Below are 14246 nucleotides of genomic sequence, written 5' to 3'. Positions count from 1 at the left end.
AAAATCTACAGTTTGGTACATCATGAGAAAGAAACAAAGCACTGGTGAACTCAGCAACTCCAAAAGACCTGGACGTCCACGGAACACAACAATGGTTGATGATCGCAGAATCATTTCCATGGTGAAGAGAAACCCCTTTACAACAGCCAAGCAAGTGAACAACACTCTACAGGAAGTAGGCGTATCGATATCCAAGTCTACCATAAAGAGAAGACTGCATGAAAGTAAATACAGAGGGTGCACTGCAAGGTGCAAGCCACTCATAAGCCTCAAGAATAGAAAGACTAGATTGGACTTTGCTCAAAAATATCTAAAAAAGCCAGCACAGTTCTGGAAAAACATTCCTTGGACATTTCATCCTTGAATGAAACCAAAATCACCAAAACCTTTACCAGAATGATGGCAAGAAAAAAGTATAGAGAAGGAACAGCTCATGATCCAAAGCATACCACATCATCTGTAAAACATGGCGGAGGCAGTGTGATGGCTTGGGCGTGCATGGCTGCCAGTGGCACTGGGACACTAGTGTTTATCCATGATGTGACACAGGACAGAAGCAGCCGAATGAATTCTGAGGTGTTCAGAAACATACTGTCTGCTCATATCCAGCTAAATGTAGTCACATTGATTGGGAGGCGTTTCATAATACAGACGGACAATGATCCAAAACATACAGCCAAAGCAACCCAGGAGTTTATTAAAGCAAAGAAGTGGAATATTCTTGAATGGCCAAGTCAGTCACCTGATCTGAACCCAATTGAGCATGCATTTCACCTGTTATAGACTAAACTTCGGACAGAAAGGCCCACAAACAAACAGCAACTGAAAGCCGCTGCAGTAAAGGCCTGGCAGACCATTAAAAAGGAGGAAACCCAGCATCTGGTGATGTCCATGAGTTCAAGACTACAGGCTGTCATTGCCAGCAAAGGGTTTACAACCAAGTATTAGAAAAGAACATTTTATTTTCAGCTTTTTAATTTGTCCAATTACTTTTGAACCCCTGAAATGAAGTGACTGTGTAAAAAAAGGCTTTAGTTCCTCACATTTTTATGCAATCATTTTGTTCAACCCACCGAATTAAAGCTGAAAGTCTGCAGTTAATTAATTAATTGTGGTAATGTCCAGAACCAACATTAGAAAAAAGTTGTCTCTGTCCAAATATTCATGGACTTAACTGTAATATATATATATATATATATATATATATATATATATATAGTGATTCTATAAAGTATATGAAGGCCCAATATAGTAAAGGTTATTTCATTAGAACTATTTTCATTCCCCACAGCAACAAAAGCGTATTCTACAATTGTCATTTTCTAGTACAGAATTTAATCTGACTGAATGCTGAATGACAGTATTGGATATTGGATGATATAGATATTTTCATGAACAAAAGGCTGAAGCCTATACCTCAACACTACAAGAAATGAATATTTCCCCCTAGGCAGAAATAGGTTCTCCATTAAAAGATTTCCCTTCACCTCCTGTTTTAGAAGAACTGTATTATTTGAGGTATCCTATAACTTTTTTTGTCATTAGAAACAGGTCAAATGCAGATGTCAAACTTTCCTAGCAGGGATACCTACAGCAATAAAAACTTGCCAGAGGTTCTTCTTGTTCTTACACTATGACTAAAACAGGCTATAGATGCATTTTTAGTAAAAATACAGTTCCACTTTTAGGTTTGCATGATCAGGGAGGTCAATATAATAATGGACAGGCAATGTCCTCTACAGCTATGTATATCTTTCCAGGTTTCTGGCAGAAAGGTGAGCTGCACATGCCCAGCGTCGGCTTTGGTGGCCTGGTGTTGCACCCAAAGATTGTTTATCTACAAATATCTATAAACAATCTTGAGGTGCAACACAGGGATATCCAGCATTCCAGGCCTCCTTTGCATATGCTGGGATGAATGAACTTACAGGCTTCATTCTGGCACAGCCAATAGTTGACGATTTCCAGAAAAGGAATGGAGCTGGAATGTAGATTGGTGAGTCGGCTTGGTTCAGTTCCACCTTAGAGACTTCCTTTAGTTGACTTAAACGGTTAAGGTCATAACACCCACAAAATGCACAACACAAGACTTTTCACAATGCACTGCAGCTCAACACATTGGTGGGTTCCAGAAAAACTTTCTCTATTCTTTACTAAGGCAGCTGAACATTTTCACCCAAGTGAGTGAGAATTCACTTCAGTTATCCAATCATGTGAAAAATCAATTACTTTTCATTGCACCCAGTCATGTGCAAATGAAATAGGGAAACAGAAATTATTTTTTTACATGATTGAAATGATGATTGAAACTTAAAGTACCATTTGTTCAACATGAATATGAAAAACAATTTTCAGGACTTTAAAGGCACTAATTGCAAAGTAAAAATTAGGTTTATTATATAGTATGGTATGTTTGCTGTTATAGAAACATTGTTTATACATCCAATCTCACAGTGTTTGTTGCATTTTGCAACATACTGTAAACTTCATCAGGACTGATGAGACAGGTAAATCTGAAATCATATCTATCAAGTATTAAAACCAACAAAAATAGCCACAACTACTACCATGATCTTTCAAGATGGCAAATCCAAAGGGGGGAGCAGACACAGCTCTACACACAGCCCTGATTATTTAATACACATCATAGAATCATAGAAAGGAGACTAACAAAAAAAAAGCCTATAGATCTTATGATATGGCCCTCCCAAAACTGTACATACAAGAAAAGATGGCGGGTTGATGGTGGATATTGGCACTGCCTGGTCTTCCCCCCCCTTTGGATTGAAAGATCACTATAGTAGTTGTGTCTATTTCTGTTGGTAGATATGATTTCAGATTTGTTGGTCTCATCAGTCCTGAGGAAACCTATGTTGCAAAACACGTTGAACACTGTGAGATTGGATGTATAAACAATGTTTCTGTAACAGCAAACATACCTTTGAATTTTAATCATATAAAAAATCATATTTTTAACTTAACAAATGCGTGATACACTTTACAATTAGTGCCTTTTACAGTCTTTTCTGCTTTGGGTTTATATATAATATAATTACATAACGAATATTGAAATTATTAAAATAATGTAAAAATGCAATTCCCCCAGGTTATTGAAACAAGTTTACATGCCATTGATACCATAATGCATAAATAGTGGGCACTCCGAGGTATGTTTATAAAGCAGTGAATCTGAAACTGACCATACAATCTGGTTGAGAATCAATCACTGGAAAATTCTTCGGCAAAGAAGGTTGATGAATGGCAGATTCACTTCTTTACAGTCAGACCTGTGAGATTTAAACTTTGCTTTCCCAATATTATTTTCAAAGACATGATTTTATCTTTGTGGCAGCAGCTGGAGCACACTTTTATAAGTAAAGACAACAGTGCTCATCATTGTAACAAGGAAACTATAAATACAAACACCTAAAAAAAATTAGAACAAAAGTGGAGCATGTTAAATCTATCAAGAAAAGCAAAGAAGTTTATTGAGTGTTAAAGACTACTGCACCACCCTTGCTCCAGATTTCTTTCTTTTACACATCGCATATTAAGCACAGAATAATTAATGATAGTGATAATAGTCTGCGATATATATATAAACAATTGGTTTTACCCTGTATATTTCCATGTTACTCCCCTGTTTTTTTAGATATGAGGGCTGGGTTATGTTGTGTTGTAAATTTATGCATGGGTTAGCTGGCAATGTTTGCAGCAGCTATAATTTGTCTTCAGGAAATACACCCACGGAGCTCATGCTGTGCTCATCTATTCCTTTCTGACTGAAAAATTCTCCTGGTAGAAAAAGAACACTGTCTTTAAATACTTTTAAAATGCAGCCTGTATCAGAATCAAACAAAAATCCAGAAGTACAAAATGAAGAATATATAATTTAAGGAAAGCATTCTTCTTTTATACCCATGTGGAGCAATTGAAACAAGTTTCTTTATTCCTAAAGCATAAAAATCTGAGATATTTAATGACAAATAGGGGGACAATAAATAAATATCTGTTTGCGGTCAGATATATTTTATAGGAAAAATAAACGCTCCTTTGGAATAATTGCCCATTATTAAACAAATGTAGTTACCATATTAAACCACTGTTGCAGCGATTTAGCATGCACAAGATCTGTCACTGAAACCCCAATTTTTGTTACCAGTCCTATATAAAACAGCTTCAACATGGAACACTGGCCATTTGGGAAGCATGCTTGCTATGGAAATGCCTACTACCAATTGTTTCTGTTAGATATATATATATATTATGTTACTTTTGTTTTACAAAAGCTACCTATAAATATGTCCTTTTAAAATGTTGTATAAATTACTGCTGTAATCAATAGTAGATAAAAGAAGAATTTTCTTACAATTCACCACTACTATTGACATTTTGTTTTTCATTTGTGTTTTTCACCTTTTACTTTAAAGCTAAATTCCAGGCAGATATAAAAAAAACTTCAATTACCTACTTATTAAAGAAGAGGTATATGCATTTTTAAAACAGTTAGTGTAATTACCTAAAATTGATTTAATATCAGCCTCTGTACAGTAAAACTTAGACTAGGAAGGGAAGGAAAAGCATTTGGAACCAACACTGGTTTGTGCATGCTTGTATGTGAAGGGATGAGCTGAGAGATGAGCTCATCAGTCTTCTGCTGCTCCTTCACTGCACAATACGACTTTGGGCAGAGTCATGACCTAGCTGTAGAGAAAAGTGAAGTTGTCAGTTTGTCTGGGTTGTCTATCAGGATTACTGTATATTTCTTGGGTATGAACCAAGATTTTTTTCAATCAAAAGGCCACTAGAAAAAGAATCTTTGTTTATATTCACACTACAAGATGACAATGTGTCCTCGTGTAAAGTGTGTAACAAACTCTTACTGTTGGAGGCACAAGACACAGCCCCATCTAACAGCATTTGAGCCAACATAATCAACTCTATACTCATATTCACAGTGACAATTTTATACTGTTCACTGTAATACCAAGCATTTTCCCACCAATATGGATATAGGTGCATCCACAATGGCAGCTATATTAAGCACCTTGGAACTAATGACATGTTCCACTGATATTCATTATAAAACAGGGTTATTAAAGAGTTGATCTTGACATATTGTGTTGATTTAATAAAGAAAGAAAGCTCACTTAACAGAGCGAGCCCTGTTAAAAAAGAAACAGGATCAGTTTATCAGTTGATTAAACACACAGCGCCACTTTATTTACTAAACTTGGTAAAAATGTATTTTTAAAAGTGAAAATTATTTTCTCTAATAGTAATTTACCCCCTGATGGCATGACAGCCGTAGGACATGAGGGTGAATTTATAGCAACATTTTTGTACATTGGCACCATTATCCAGAAGTATTTCTCATAATAACGTTTATGGATGATATCTATTATTTTGTAGATGAAACCAGGAAAGACAGAAGAGCTTCCACTTCAACAGAAAGGGCTAAAAATAAAGGGAAAAGTATGAAACTTCTCTGCTAAAGTAGTTCACAGCATTTCCATTGTTTGTTAAAGGACTTTGTCCCATCATTGCAACCAATATTTGTTTAATGTATAATCTGTGGAGTATGTTCATTCCAAACAGTTGTCTCCAAGTTTATGCCAGTCCTCATTTATAAACTGTCAAGTACAACTACCTTTACACTTATAAGAACTGTGATTCTTGGTTCCTAGCGGTTCATTTCTTTCCGGTTTTACATGTCTAAAAGAGGTACATTGTTTTTCATGAAAACACGAATTCATTTAAAAATAATAAATTGAATAAATAAAAAAAATCTATATATTTAAAAAAAAATTTTTAAATTTTTTTTAAATAAAAACAAATACATACTATACTCATACTATTATATATATTGTAAAATAAATGTTCTTGAAAACAATGTACTGATTTTACACATATAAATGCAATGTATTGCATTCAATTCAGTTATTTTGCATTGAAAGCAATGCAAATGGTTTTTGAATTTCCAGCCCTGTCCCACCGGCAACGTACACACGCACCGACGTCACCGGGAACTCCCCGGTGACTCATCGTGTACAGAAGCGGGCCGGAGGAAGAAGAAGGAACACAGAGATCACGGCGTTGGATGACGCGGGACGCCGGCGGATTGGGTAAGGCTGTATTTACTATTACTTCCCATAGGTTTACCTACCCCGAGTGTGACTCGAGGTTACCGCTTTCAGCAACTTTTTTCTATCCCGAGTCACACCGTGTGTTACCGCTAGGAAGGTTATAAAGGTATCCTACTTTTTTGCTGTCTATAAGCACATTGCTATGGCAGCTCTGCATAAGAACAGGGCCGCCATCAGTTGGGCCAAGGGGCATTTCAAGCCTTTCAAAATAGCTTGACTTTTGCAATGCTGCAACTTTTACATAATGGGGAGGGGGGTCCAGAAAGTTCCCCTAGTATGAAGCTCAGAAATTTCTAATAGCCTTGCATAATATATTATCAGTACAAACATTTACTCATTCATTATTCATCAGAGTTCCCATTAAACACTTCTGCTGTAAAGTTCAGGTTGTTTGGAGGTTTGTTTTCAGTAGTTCTATGGTTTCATGGGTCACCTTAGAGTCTATCTCACCTTATGGATCATTTTGTTTTTGTTTTACAGTTATTGGAGCTGTGCAAGTTGGTGAAGGATGATGCCCTGAAAGTGGTTTCAGCTTTTAACATCCCTGATAACACCATCCAGGCTCCCATTGCTGGCATTCCCAACCCAAGAGCTCACTGGGCGTATTATCCACCGCCACAGCAGGAAGGGGACAGCAACGTGTCAAAGAAAATCAATGCAAAGCTATAATTTTGTTCAGGCGGAAATCAGGAAGCCATGTGACTTGAAATTTCAAACTATCTTGCTCTCAAAGGAAGAAGATCAGCCAATTACCTTCATAATAAAGACTTAATATTTTTTGTGATTTTAAATACTGAAACAATAAGCACTGCTAACTGTGGGGAACTAATACATGGAGACTTTTTAGCTTAATTTTTTATAGATAGATTTCTATTATGATAATGTCAAGGTATAAATAATGTAACTGTAAAGAAATTTTGTGAAAAAGGTAAATAAATATATTGTCTTTAATAATATAGATATGATTTTATTATTCATGTACTGTAAATCTTTTATGGCAATCATTGTTTTAACTTTTTTTTTATTTTCAAAAACTGCCATGACAGTTCAGTTATGAATTAAAAAAATGTGTCATCTGTGTATATCAGTGACAAAGAAAAACATCATGGTTAAGCTGAACTGAAATTTGTTCAAGGTAGCCCCCTTCCTACTCTCATCATAAGGATCTATTTCTCATTTAGTCAGGCATATAATAGACTTAATTATTTACCTTATTCGTGTGCTTCCAGGCAGGACCTCATAGGATGTTGCTTTGTTGACATCATTTTAAACGATGCAGGTCTTGATCAGAATCCAGCTTCAAATTTCCCAGGTTTATTGGGTCCACCAAAATTTTGGAGATGTTTGTCACTTGAATAATAAGTACAGAGACAACAATAGTATTAAAAATATATATTTATCATTTCATCAGTTTTATCTGCCAAAGAATTTTTAATATTGTCTATCCAGTTCTGTGACTTGCACAGCCATCACACTCCATACAGCCAAATTGATGACTTGATATCTTTTTTTTTGCTGTATTTAGGCAAAACAGCACCTAAATCCCAGCCAAGTAGTGCAAGCTTCATTTTCTCAAAGCTAGTAGTAAAAAACAAAATCCTGTCATTTTCTTGTAGCTCTGTTTACACGTTACTTCCACATTACAGTGAAACAATTTAGGAAGATTGCCACCATCATTTCACTTTCCAGTGGTGAAGGGAGGTTATTGTATTTAGGAATTCTGAATGCCCAGGACCTTCAGAAATATTTAAAGCCTGAAACAGACTTTCCAACAATTGCAAAAAAATGCATTGCAACTTAATCCTATGCTTATCAACAAAATATTCCCAGACGTGATATTAAATGTTAGCAATTGTTATGCCCTGATTGTCATATTTGTATTTGTGCTGCTAATGAAAATAGTAAAACTTTGCTCAGGTTTCTATTTACATAAAGTTAACCTAAGAAGTTTGTAAATACTCCACATACCAGTATTGGACTAATATTGAATTTAAATATTTAAATACAAAATGGTCCTTAAACTAAAATATAGAAAATGGAAAAGAGTTGTGTAGGTTTGCTAGATCACCCAGGTTCTCTTATGATAATCTATATTTTTCAGTCTTAGAAAGCCTTAATATGCCTTCACTTTATGAATGCCAGGTTCTTTGACTGTTCCCAGTCTTATAAGGCTCCCAGAAGATGTTTCTGGGCCTTTAACCATCAAGATCCCCTCTGACAGCTATTCTCAAGGATTCCTTTACTTAACCCCCCTAGCGGTATTCCCGAGTGTGACTCGGGGTGGAAAAAATTGCAAAAAGCGGTAATCCCGAGTCACACTCGGGGTACCTTTGAGGGTCCCTCTTACCTTATCCCCGCGCTCCAGCGGCGATCTCAGGGAGTTAATCCTAAGAATTACAGGCCCACAATATAAACAAAAATTTCTAAGCAAAAAAAATAGGATCACTTTTTGCATCAAAAAATGACAGAATTAGAATGCTAGGGGGGTTAATATAATGTGTGTTTTTTTGGCGTTGTCACCGGATGCATTCGAGTCACCTTAGATAAGTAAGTTGATCACCAAAGCCCTGAGCCAAAAGCAATATCACAATGGACCCTCTGTATAACAGGGTAGTTTGGACATAGTACTTGAACTATAAATAGGTAAATATTGGGGATTGAGAGACATCACAAGCTTTCTGTTTTAAAGGGAAAGTTTTAGGTTTACTTAAAGTGATGAGGTCCCTGACCTTATGGAAGCCTTTGGAGATGCTCCATTGGAAATTATATGGATCTTCAAAAGCTGATCCACAATGGGTTGTCCACAAAAGCATTAAGGGCACTATCTGGGGCAGAATTTTAATAGGTAATTATATTAGGTACTGCTAGATCTCATTTTTGCTTTGGGTAAGTAAATGATCTTTCCTAACACCCTGAGTGTAGGGGCCCTCAAAATAAAAATCCCATTAGAGTAACCTAAGGATATCAGATGGTTTGGGACTGGAAGCATCTCCCTGGAGAAGCTGAGTTAGGAGGTGGATGTAAATATGGAACAAGGATAGAAGAGAACTTCCTATAGTAAGTCACTGTGATCCATTCTGGGACGGGTTGCTTGTTGAGTTTATGGGCTTGGATTGCCTACTGGGTCTTAAGAAAGAGTTATGGGTACCTCCATGAGATCGTGGTAAGGGTATTCTTTTGGTATTTTATCATCACATTTACCAAGCTAAGTGACTTAGTCATTGCATGAATATTTCAACAGAACAATGCAAGAAGTGACACATGCACAGAGAAATAATTCCTAGCAGGTGATTTCAATATAACCAGATCAGAGAAAGGTGATTTCTAATTGGAGTCTATGCTCACTTTATAAAATCATTGCATCATCTTTTTTTTAGATAAGTCAGTTGGGTGCAGATGGTTTTGATGCTACATGGTAGCGTTGCAGGACTGACATAGGCACCAAATAATCATATTCTACTGGCCAAAGCTATGTAACAATTCTACAAGTACAAGTTCACATGTTTACTTTTAGCCTGTGTTTTAAATAGATTCTTCCAAATGCTTTTGAATGGCTGTAAGAACCCACAAAACATATAACAAATTTTTTTATAGCAATATAGTCATGGATAAGTACAATAAGTAAATATTTATTAGGAATATTTAAATATAAAAAGAAGAGATGGTTGTTAATACCAGATGGCTGATATTTTTACAGTGATTTACATTTATAGATCAATCTGCTCTGCATGCAAATTATAATATCCTTTAAAGATGTCACTTTTTGTCACTAACCATGCTGCGCGATTACTAACATGAAAATTAAAAATGGACTATGCTACTGAAAGCTGAATATTGTCTTATACTTATAGGTTATATACACTGCAATGTACAGTTCTCAGGAGATCTATTTTCCTACTTAGCAGTGCAGACCCACAAATACGAGCAGTGGCCATGAAAAATTATTATTATTATTATTATTATTATTATTAACCACCCCCTACTTTGTTGCCAGGTCTGGGGGTATGTGTAAAGTGCAGGCCTCCATAGGAGAGAGCAGCAGCAGAGGCAGAGTCAAAAATGACAAAAGGAAGCCTATAACATTGTAAAAGTGCCGTGTGTTGTCCTAACACTGATCCAGCATGGCATTGTCATCCAGCACACTATGGTTAGGAAGCCAGGAAAATCTCTTAAGAGAGATTTTTGTTTTCCTAACTAAAGCACAACTAGACTGAAAACGTTTTCATTGGTCCTAGCGATTCATTAATATTATATATAAGTTTGAATCACCATATAAAATTTGTTAAAAACAAATGTGTTTTATACATGAAAAACACGGGCACCCTGCACCTTTTTTCCCAATGTTTTTAATACAGAAAAAAAATACAAAATATCATTGAAAATGTATATTATGTTTAACATAGTGTTCCAATGCTGTGTGGGTGGTAAACTTCAGTTAGTAACCACAATCTAAATGTAACTATGATAACAAGTGGTGTGTTTCATATGTGTGGGTTTACACAATTTGTTTTTCTACAGAAAAAAATAATACTTGTGTGTTCATATTCTGAAAGAAAACACACCTGGACCAATGATTATATTTACTGGCAATGTTATCATTAGGGGTCCACTTGATTCAATTACAGAATAATGAGTTTGCTAAAAATAAATAAATAAATTTGCACCTTTAAACTTTTACAACAAACTAGTTTAGCTTTCTACAGAAAATGTTGCATGGAATTCAGTAAGTGGTAAAACAAAGTTGATGATAATGGTATATAGAATATATACATAATTACAAGCCTTGGCTTGTTAAAAAACACATGGCCATCAAATACAAGTACATGCTAAAAAAAAAAAGCTGAAAATATTTGTATTACCCCTGATAGTTATGCATTTCAGCAACATGCCATCAATATGAACCACCTCAATTTTCCTACATAGTTCACTTTTGCTTCAGCTTGAAAAAAGGAGCCTGAAGCTTTGAGAAAGCTTTAAACAACTTTCTCGAAGCCTTTAAATTTACCTGGCCTAAATATTTCCCAAAGTAACAATCCTGCTGATTGCATGCATCTTGAGGTGCCTTCAACTACTTGTATAGCTCTTTGGATCCTTGGCTCATGCTGTAACCTCATGAGTCTCAACTTCATTAATGGAAAAAACACGGAATAAATCCCTTTTATTTTGTGTCTAGTCAATGTATCTCCTGTCACAAAGCACGACAATAGGGGGCTTAGTGCTTTGGGGAGTGCAGATAGAAAGTCCTGTGCAGAGCTGTGACCTAGAATCCAGGGAGCTCAACAGAGACAAAGGCACTAAAGTACAATAGGGAGCACGCACTGTCTGCACCTCAGCAGCTCTCCTATCAAACTTCATATTATCACTTTCTATACCTAAAGTCACACATTATTCTGAATTGTGTTAAAAATAATAAAAAAACAGCATTTATATAACTTCAACAAGTAACACTTCAACAGTACAAGATCTGTACATTATATAGGGGTTGCAAATGACTGACAGATACAGACACCGGGGGAGGAGAGGACCCTGCCCAAAAGAGCTTACAATCTAGGAGGTGGGGCAAGTAGTACACAGTAGGAGAAGGGTGTTGGGGCAGCCCATTTAAACTAATGCACCAAAACAGACAAAAAAAAAAAAAAAAATAGGCATACATCATTTTTGCAAACACAATGCACAGTAGAGTTTATTAACCCTGAGGTACACTGGAACTCTTACATTATCTTGGTGTGTTGGGGAGCTGTTGAAAATGAATAGTGCCACAACTCACATATGTGTGTATGGCACTTTACTGCAATGCATTGAGTAAACGGGTCCTTAGTTGCAATTAAAGCCATGTCAGATTTACAATAAAACAGCGCACATCTTCAGGCAAACACAAAGGATAAAATATTTGCTTTAATGCCAGCCTAACCAGCAGCACATACTTACCTTTACCTTGGTTGTATGCCACAATGAATGTCAAGGTATGGGAGGGAAGGGGGGTGTTTTCTCACTCCATTGGAGATTGCTGGTACTTGGGGACTCGCCAAACAACAGAATATTCCTACAATCCTGACATCTATCTGATATTGGAGAGGAAATGTGAATGCCAGGGGGACTATAAGCAGCACCTTCCCAGGAAGCCTGGAAACCTCAATAACTGATAGAGAGATGAGGAGTTTATAAACATGACAAGCAGATTGAGGAACAGATGCAAAGGAAGAAGACATTGGTAGTCAGTGCATAGAGTTGTGTCCTGTGCTAAAACTTGACTTCCCAGTCATTTGGTGATTTTATCGGCTAGACAATGGGCACTAAATAATTCTGGCACAAAAACTATGCAATCACAACTGGCTGGTAGATTGACATGCATGTCCACTTCAGTACTATACAGGTAAATGCAGTTTATCTAATATCAGCTTTGTCAGACTGATCAATGCCAACTACATAGTGTTCTGTTATCCACCAGCAATTGGGGGGATTACGAAAGAAAGATGTGATTCCAGACTTTTCAGACAGAAAACTTACAATTATCATTTTTATCTTAACAGTTTTCCTTATGAAAGGGTGTTAGTACAAAATGTATTTTGCAAAGCATAAATGACTCTCAAAAAAGAAAGCCCAGCACTGGTCTTTCACTTATTATTTGCTTCTTAGTATAAAGCATTTATTTTAAGGCATAGCATTAAATCATTCAGCATCGAATCTGCAATTTCAGCCTTTATTATGCTATCTAAAGGTTGTAAATATGAAAAATTAATTTGCAGGAAATTGAAGAATAGGACAGAATAAAATATTAAACACATATGACTGTCTCATCCATCTTATAATATTATCTCCAAATAAAAATAGACAACATAGATCACAGGAGGAGAGGGCTGTGGTTTTTAAAATTTTCCTAGCCAGTGAAAATATGGATAATTTAGCAGAAACTACAAAGCAAGAAATTCTGTTAATACTGTGGCAAAGTTTAGTTTAGTATTGATGGTAGAAGGACAAAGAAGAGCATATTACATTATAGCAATGACTAGCACAGGAAAAACACTCCACACTTCCTCCCCTCCTTAAAGTAACAAAGTCTGTATCTGATTTACACAACAAATATTCCCACAAAAGTGATGAGAACAAAGATATCTGCTCATCCTTGTTGTCTAACTTCAGGCAATCATGGCAATAACCATGACTATATAATAAACTGTCAGCATTTGATACATTTGTGTAAAGCCACACATGACATGCACACATTTCCTCAGTAAGGTAAAAGTTTTAAAATTAGCATGCAGGTATGTTTTTTTTTTATTGCTGAATAGACATACTATTTAATTATTTATATGCCAAAACTTCTGCAACAGAAAATCAGACACCAAAACCAAACAAGCCAATTTTAAAAGGTGAAAATAATTATAACACAAGCAATAAAGATACTTAAATCCTGGGGATTGTGTTTTGTTCATATGCAAATTTTATACACATTTTTATATATTGGAATGAGAAAAGAAGCATTAATGAGTTATTTGTATGCATATTTTTTATGCTTTTCTATATTTATCACGAACATGGTTACATAAAATTGAAAAATTGCACATTAAAAAAGTGTGGAGTAAAAACCTGAAAATATTACCATCTGATATTGGACATAATGATAATGAACATGAACATTACTAAAAAGGACTTTAGATTTTAAAGAAAAGTGTTAATATTACAATCAGGACTTCTGCTGTGGCTAACTAAAACATTTGTACAATTTCCTATTACATTACATCCTCAAATGTTTATTATGCAGAATGTAATCAGCACTCTGTAAAAGAATAAAAAAAAACTTAAATATTGACCTGAAATAGTTTTAAAAATGTAGTACATTTTCCCAAACTTTGTTTTTAGTGTAATAGAAGACGACACATTCAATTTGTTCACCCAACACTTTGACTATTTGTTAGGAAAAAAAAATGTGCAGGTGAAAAATAAATTTACAGTTTGCTCTAAATAAATCAAAGGAAATGATATCTACAATCCAATTCCATTTGTTTGGGGAAAAAGCATACTCTGAAATAAATTTTACAAAAATCCACAAAATAATGTAGTAATAGAATATTGTTAATGTCTATAATATAATGTGTGTGT

The 14246-nt window shown here is 35.5% G+C and overlaps 1 long non-coding RNA gene across 12 annotated transcripts in view; it reads right to left on the bottom strand.

Moving 5' to 3' along the window:
• LOC140329280 (uncharacterized) overlaps positions 1 to 14246 on the bottom strand; it is a 293563-nt gene that overhangs the window by 17803 nt on the left and 261514 nt on the right. For all 12 annotated transcript variants that reach the window (XR_011920458.1, XR_011920459.1, XR_011920454.1 and 9 more), the window contains one exon: positions 7357 to 7496. This is a non-coding gene — a long non-coding RNA (uncharacterized lncRNA). The remainder of the gene's footprint in view (positions 1 to 7356; positions 7497 to 14246) is intronic.

The sequence above is a fragment of the Pyxicephalus adspersus genome, chromosome 4 (assembly GCF_032062135.1).
Source record: "Pyxicephalus adspersus chromosome 4, UCB_Pads_2.0, whole genome shotgun sequence".
Taxonomy (NCBI): Eukaryota; Metazoa; Chordata; class Amphibia; order Anura; family Pyxicephalidae; genus Pyxicephalus; species Pyxicephalus adspersus.
The sequence above is the reverse complement of the archived record's forward strand: the minus strand, read 5'-3'. Positions and strand labels throughout refer to the sequence as shown.